Here is a 7619-nt window from a genome sequence, read left to right on the forward strand (position 1 = left end):
TGAAACAAAAACTAAAAATTGTGTGTGTGTATATATATATAAATATATATATATATACGATAGTATATACACATTTTTAAAAAGTATAAAGATTACACATTTCTGCTTAACCCAAAATAAACTGAACCATTTATGAATAATTACATTAAATTAAAGCACAGACATACCAAGGGGAAAAAAATGCTTGCAGATGTTAAAATGGTCAGAGAAAAGTAGTATATTTATGCAGTACAAATGAAACACTGGATGACTGTTTTTTTTTTGTAATAGATGTCCTTATGTGTATTTGCTGTTAAATACACACTCACTGTATACAAGCGTACAAGCACAAATACACAGAAGTATAAATACACAAACCTGCTGAAACACAAACCCACACTGGTTTTGTAACAGACTAAAGATAATCCCTGAAAGCCACATTAAGAAATCCTAATCTAATGAACAGAGGGAGCACGAGGGGGAGAAGGGAAGGGGGAGGATGACTGAAAGGAAAGAGAGAGGTATGAATGAAGTGTATCTACTGTTGTGCTACTAACACAAACACACATGCACATATTTTTGTCATGTTGGGAACTTTCCATTAGTGACTATAGCTTGTATACTAGGCTAATGATATTTTATTTGACCAAGATTGTAATGAAAACATTATTTACTTTAAGTTTATGTGTTTTTATTTTCACAATGACTGTTGGCCGGTCCCTGAAATGTAGTTTTTCAGGTTTCATAATGGGGACATTTGGTCTGAAAATGTAGCAAAAACCTGACACACAGACACACACAAGCATGCACAGCTGCAGACCTACATTAAAAGTGAGATTATAGTATATTTAAGAATAATATCAGAAACACAAAATGCAAAGGCACATGTCTTAAAATCCATTAGTGTTTAAACTGCAATATAACAGAAGAAGTGGCAAAAACTGTCTTCCGTATTATACATCCAAGTGAAAAGGATCATCAAAAAGAAAACACTGTAGAATGGGGACTTCCATCCACAGGTTGTTGATTGGATGGAGGCGGATCTGAATGCGAGCTTGTGATCGGTAAGGTAAAAAACGTATGCATTGATGAATCACTCATAATAAGATCAACAATATGCACTTTGAAAATAGAGCGAATTTTTGTTTTATGCTGATTTATATATTCTGGAATCTCCTGGAGGTTCCTAAGCTAAAACTCAAAATATATGTGTTCTGTACATTAGTGTGTGTGTGTGGGTATGTTCTGTGTATGAGTGTGTGTGTGTGGGTGTGTGTGTGTGTGTGTGCGTGTGTGTGTGCGTGTGTGTATGTGTGTGTGTGTGTGTGTGTGTGTGTGTTTAGTCAAAATGTCAGTAAATCTAACCTACTTGTTTCTTGGAATCAAGCAATGTGTGTGTGGCTATGTGATGTGGTCACATCGTCCAGTACCATGGAACATGAGTCCCCTCCCTCAAGCATGTACACACACACACACACACACACACATATATACAGGTGGGAGGAAGTACATATACAGTAGAGAAGGAAGTGAATGAGAGAATGATACAAGGTTAAAGTTCAAAAGTTTAAAGATACATTCCACTGAGGCTTATTACAAAAAAAAATTTGTAAAAAGGTTTTAATTGAGAGCTGAACTAATGGGATTTACATTTGAAATTGTTAACCAAGGGTCATATTTAATCCTAGCTTAATAAAACGCTGTGAGTGGATTTTGTGCAGTGGTGAGGACTTATATTTTGCTCAACATCTTAACTGACATTTGTTAAAAACATGTCATTGTAGCAAAAACACACTTAATTTAATTAATTTATTGAATATATGAAAGGAACATAACATTGCAGGTTCGATTTGCTGCTTCTTTGGCTGTCCAGTGGTGCTCTGCCGTTCACATGCACATTCTTTGTGTCAGCAACAATTTTGTCTTATGGGAATTCAGAGTGGTTCAGCTATGCATTTCGTGCATTGTGCGGGTTGTTTATAATGTAGCTCAAAGCTCTCTGGATTTACTGTGATATGGCACAGTTCTAAATATTTGTGAATGTAGCACAACAACATTAGGATTAAGTGTAAAATTGTCAGTCATGATCATTTGGTGCAGCATATGATGCTGCTTCTGTAAGAGATTTGTCTTTTATGCAAGTCCTCTCTTTGGCTTTTGTCATTTTTTTTCTTCATAGAATTTTCAAAATACTATAAAAATGAAGGTTCCATTCTATTGTGATGCAATAGAAGAACCATTTTATGTTCCCTAAGAACCTTTCAGTGAACAGTTCTTAAAAGAACCAGTTTTATAGTGTGAATGCTACTATGAAGAGGCTTTTGTGCAATAGAAAGTTTCCACAGACATCAAAGGTACTTCATGGAACCATAGATCTAAATATAAGAAAATCTAAATATGTATTATTTTAATTATTAAATTAAACCATATTTAATTATTAATTTTGATTATTTTAGTTACTTATTCAAATCTATGGAGAGTCATAATATCTGCAGGGGTGGATCTACCGGGGTGGCATGGGGTGGCAACTGCCACCCTAAGAAAAAGCTGTGCCACCCCACTTGCCACCCCAGAATTAGCACAGAATAAAATATAAATGTAAGCCTGTGCTAATATTCAGCTGTGGCGACGACAGAGTAACGCAAAAATAATGGCAAAAACACATCTTTTTTTAAACTGTGCACGATGGTTGCACGCGCACGCAGAGTGCCAGTGTAGTCGGCTTCATTAACAAATGTCTCTTATGTACCGGATCTTTTTGCGTCAAAACCACAAAGCAGTTCACTAACGAATTGTTTTTACATTTGTTCGTGAATCAGATAATTACTGCTTTTCAGGTAACTCATCCCGTCCGGATATGTCTGAGATTCATCGCGTAATTGTTTGGTGATCCTATTCTCCGACCGCTCGCTCCACTTTCATCATGGATATAAGCCAACAGTAACAATAACATGAAATCAATAAGAAGATGCCGATTAAGGAAACTAATAGCAGAGTTAGGTAAGAATCTAGTCGTATTGCAGTTTTCTCGATTGATAATATAACTGATTTTAGTTGGCACTTTTTTCCCCAAACCATTAATTCAGTTTTCAAAACAAAGATACATTTCTCAAAAAGTTCAACAATGAGTAAGTTAAACATTAGATAGCAAAACTGATGACACACCAATCAGAATCTCTGCATCCTAACAACGGAGAGAGGAGAGAGCTGAGCCAATCATCTACAGGGGTTTTATACTTACACATACAGTATAATAACAGTACAGTACCACACTCAAAAAATGCTGGGTTAAAAAGGGACAAATTTTAAGCATTTCCAGCATTTTTTAGAGTGCAGTAAGTTACATTAGATAATGGAAATGTCACTATTCTATATATACAGTAAACTGTCGCACATGTTGTACACCTTCAAGCGTGTGACTGTCAAATTTTTTCTGCAACCATTTTTTATGTGTACTGCATTTTTGCAGAACTGAGAAATGGCTGCCTAGAGTTACAGCTAGTCTTGTGTCAGGAGACCAAGAAACTGCTATAGTACTGTATACTGTAATGAAATTTGGCCAAATGTGCAGAGGATGCTAAATTGACTTTTTTTTATTTAATTTTTTACTGTACTGTATTGTGGTGCATGCCAGGTTCATACAATTCTTTGGTATTTGAACTTTTCTAGTGCTTTTCATCTACTGTAAGATCACTTACAGTCGTAAAATGAAAATGATTTTTTTTCTGAATTATACATCTGTATCTGTAATTTAATTTATGTATACTGTAATAGACATTGAGCTGCAAAAAGAATTCCTGAATCCTAAGAGTTTTTTGTTACAGTGTTATTGATCTCAGTGTTCACTGGGCAGGATCTGTGTATTTGAATGGTGTGTAAGCATTTACAGTTTTTTTTCAACTGCTTACACACAAAATCTTTACTTGTCACGCAATTTCTGAAAGCTGACACTCAAACACCAGAAGCACACACCAAATCCGCAAAACCATACCTTAATTCTCAGCCTTTGACTCCGTTTTCAATTTCATAAAACACTTTTTGCAAAACACAACACACAATTCTCTATGTAACACAAAAGGTGTTTGCAAATGTTTGCTTTTGAGATGTGTTTGTGATATTTTGAATGCAGTGCTTCATTTTGCAAGAAATGCAAGGCATTTTGCATTTTGTACGTGCAATTCTTGGATTTGTGTGTAAAGTTTTAAAAATGTGTGTAAGCAGTTGAAAAAAAAACTGTAAGAAAAACTGTAATAGCTAGATTGAAATGTTTAAAAGAAAAATATATGCTGGCTTGTCTTAAAGTCTTGTTTAAAATCATAAATTGTTTGGTCAGTTAGATGTTCTAGATGTTTGCTAAAGTGTTGCTAGTTGGTTGCTAGGATATTCTGGGTGGTTGCTAGGCTCTTGCTATGCAGTTGCTGGGGTGTTGCTAGAGTATATGGTTGATTGAGTTTGTTCTGGGTGACATTCCCACCTCTGTTAATAACAGAAAATCAAACATTGTTTTCAAAACTGATCTAGTTTCAGTGCTTTGATGTTATTGTATTTCTTTCTAATGTTAGGAAATTCAAAAGTTTTTGTTGCTCTTAAACTTGCACTAAACGTGATTATACCATCTAAGTAGCCTATGTAATTTTAATAGAACCGCATGTCTTCTAGTGATACAAGCTCAGAAACATTTATAACCTGTTGAAGTTTTTTATATTGTGCATTGACTTGGTGCCATGATGGATATTGAAATGTTATTTATTTTTCATTTTAAACAGTATAGATGATTACTTAATGGTAATACAATATTTGTGAACACAACTGTGTATGTCAGACCATAAACCCCCAAAAACTATGCATGGGGGCTTGCTTTGGTGTTGCCACCCCTCATAGACCCCATGCCACCCCTTTGCCACCCTAAAAATTATTTTCTAGATCCGCCCCTGAATATCTGTAAATTAAAATAACTTTATAAATAAATAAATGTAATTAATTTAAAAAGGATTGTTAGATCTCTTAAAAGGATAGTTCACCCAAAACTGAAAGTTCTGTCATTTATTCACCCTCCAGTTGTTCCAAACTTGTATGAGTTTGTTTCCTCTGAACACAAAAGAAGATATTTTGAAGAATCAAACAGTTGACGGTAGCCATTGACTTCCATAGTATTTTTTATTTTTTCCATACTATGGAAGTCGTTGGGGACCAACAGTTGTTTGGTTTCCATCATCACCCCCCTCCAGTTGTTCCAAACTTGTATGAGTTTGTTTCCTCTGAACACAAAAGAAGATATTTTGAAGAATGATGGAAACCAAACAACTGTTGGTCCCCAACGACTTCCATAGTATGGAAAAAATAAAAAATACTATGGAAGTCAATGGCTACCGTCAACTGTTAGAAAATTGCAATCGGTGCATCTCTATAAATTAAATAATTAATTAATATTTTGACTCTTGTTTCATATATTTGAATAATACCTGAATAATGCTGGTAAATTTGGCTAGTGAGCAAAAAATTAAATACAATTAAAATATATGTTAAATTATTAAAATCAATAAAAGATTAAAATAAAATAAATCTTCCTCACCTCCCACCTTTCAGTGTTGCAACACTGTTCATACTTTACCCTGCATTACTAATTCACACCAGTACCTCGGCTGGTGTCCTTCAAAATAACACATGTGAAATGCTGCTTAACCCAGGGATAAAAATGGGCTTGACCTGCTGTTAAAGAAGACATTTACTAATTGAGTATAGTGTGCAGTCCACAACAATATTGGATTATGCTGAAATGATCATATATAAATTCATAAAAAGGTGATCTGAGTTCAAATGGAATCTGAATGTGTCTTGTCAGCCTGACCTTTTCATGTCAGAAATTAAAGCTTCTTTTGATGAGTTTTCCCACCTGGTCCATCAAAGCCCTTACAGTGGGTGAATCAAAGAAGGGCATTTTTTTTCACAAAAGCAACAAAATCAAATAACACTTCACAAGAAAACAGGGAGATTCACCGTGACTGACTTAGACTGGGGGAATATTGAGTGCGAGGAGGTGGACGCGAAGGTGTCAACCTCAGTCTTTTTAAGTGGTTTACTGGCTTCTCTTTCACTCTGACTTTCCCTCTTTCATGCGTTATCTCGCTCTTTCTTTCCCTCTCTCTGTCTCGCTCACAAAGGATGCGACTGCCAGTAATATGCTCTTTCATCTGTGTTTTTACTGCCAGGAATGTCCATCCCCCTCTTCACCCCGCCCCTCTCTTTCTCATCCTCTCCTCTCCCAATCCCACCATCTCCCAAAGGAAGTTTGGTGGAAATATTAATCTGATACAGCACTCATTAAAAGAAAAAAACTACATCACAAGAAATCAAATCATCTCATATTTCTTGTCTGAAACTGAATGAAACATTTGTCATGCAATATCATGCACACGCATAACGTGTTATTAAAAATATATAAATAAATGAATGAATTAAAATTAAATAAATTGGTGCAGTTGCTGATATTATATGGCGAAAAAAGTAAGATTTCTTTCAAGTGGCTTGTAAATCAATGGGATCTTTATAACTGTATAGCAGACTACTTGCATAAAATGCATGTAAATATCAGTTGTCACTCTATAATATATCATATAAGATGATATTGAAATGCTTAGTTTTATGATCAAAAATATGTAGCTTTTATTGTGGGGGCCAAAACATATAATGCAATACAATACAATACAACAATCATTGAGATATGTGTAAATAAATGTTTCTCAAAAGCCAGAAATTTCTGTTTTTAATGTATGATATCCTATTTGACACATTTCAACACGATTTTTCTTTAAAATTATGTATGGATAATCAAAGCTGCTTCAGAAAAAAAGTGTCACAAGCTGAACATGGACATTTATTTGATTATACTAAAAGGTCTTTGACTTGTTAAAAAAGTATGAACTATCAACCAGACAGCAGAAGGCACATATACTAGATTGTGTATAACAGGTATTTTCAGCAAAGTTTTGATCGCATTGATCATTTAGAGGAGGAATTATTGCATACAATAATTAGAGTGTGCATGTTTCTGTGTCAGTGTGTTTATGTCACTGTGTCAAGGTGTGTCTTTATTTAGGGCACAAAAGGAAACTCCTTGCAACAGTTTTTGCAAGAGTGTGTGTCTCATGTCAGAGTGTGTGTGTGTGTCTGGAGAGAAGGTGTGAATGTGGGTTGACGTCCTATCTACTGCATGTGACATTTGCGGATGCGATTTGAAAACTGCCATGTTTGTTTGTGGGCACTCAATTCTGCAGCCATATTTTTGAGTTAATCAATAACTTAAATGCCATATGATTAATAACTCTGCAGCCAGGTAAATGACAGCATCACAATGCTGTTTGGCAGATAGCACCAAAGAAATGTGCATACATAGTTCTTTTCACTACTGATTAACCTGAGATGAAAGGCAATATTTGATTTACAATATTCCAACAGTCCATTACAGTCATTTATGAACCCTAAAAACCGGTAAAAATGTCTAACATAAGACTTATGATCAGTGTTATTGATCACTGAGATACTATTATAGTTTTATTACAATTTATGAATTAGTTTTTATATTTATATTTTCTTAATGAAACACTTATACAATTTAATTTCAGTTTTCATACATTTTTAGT

General features: G+C 34.7%; 1 protein-coding gene across 4 annotated transcripts in view; it reads right to left on the reverse strand.

The window, feature by feature from the left end:
* The window catches only part of LOC107564861 (nuclear receptor ROR-gamma-like), a 38350-nt gene that overhangs the window by 7283 nt on the left and 23448 nt on the right, over positions 1 to 7619 (reverse strand). The window lies entirely within an intron of this gene.

Source organism: Sinocyclocheilus grahami, unplaced genomic scaffold (genome assembly GCF_001515645.1).
Source record: "Sinocyclocheilus grahami isolate Dianchi unplaced genomic scaffold, SAMN03320097.WGS_v1.1 scaffold967.1, whole genome shotgun sequence".
Classification (NCBI taxonomy): domain Eukaryota; kingdom Metazoa; phylum Chordata; class Actinopteri; order Cypriniformes; family Cyprinidae; genus Sinocyclocheilus; species Sinocyclocheilus grahami.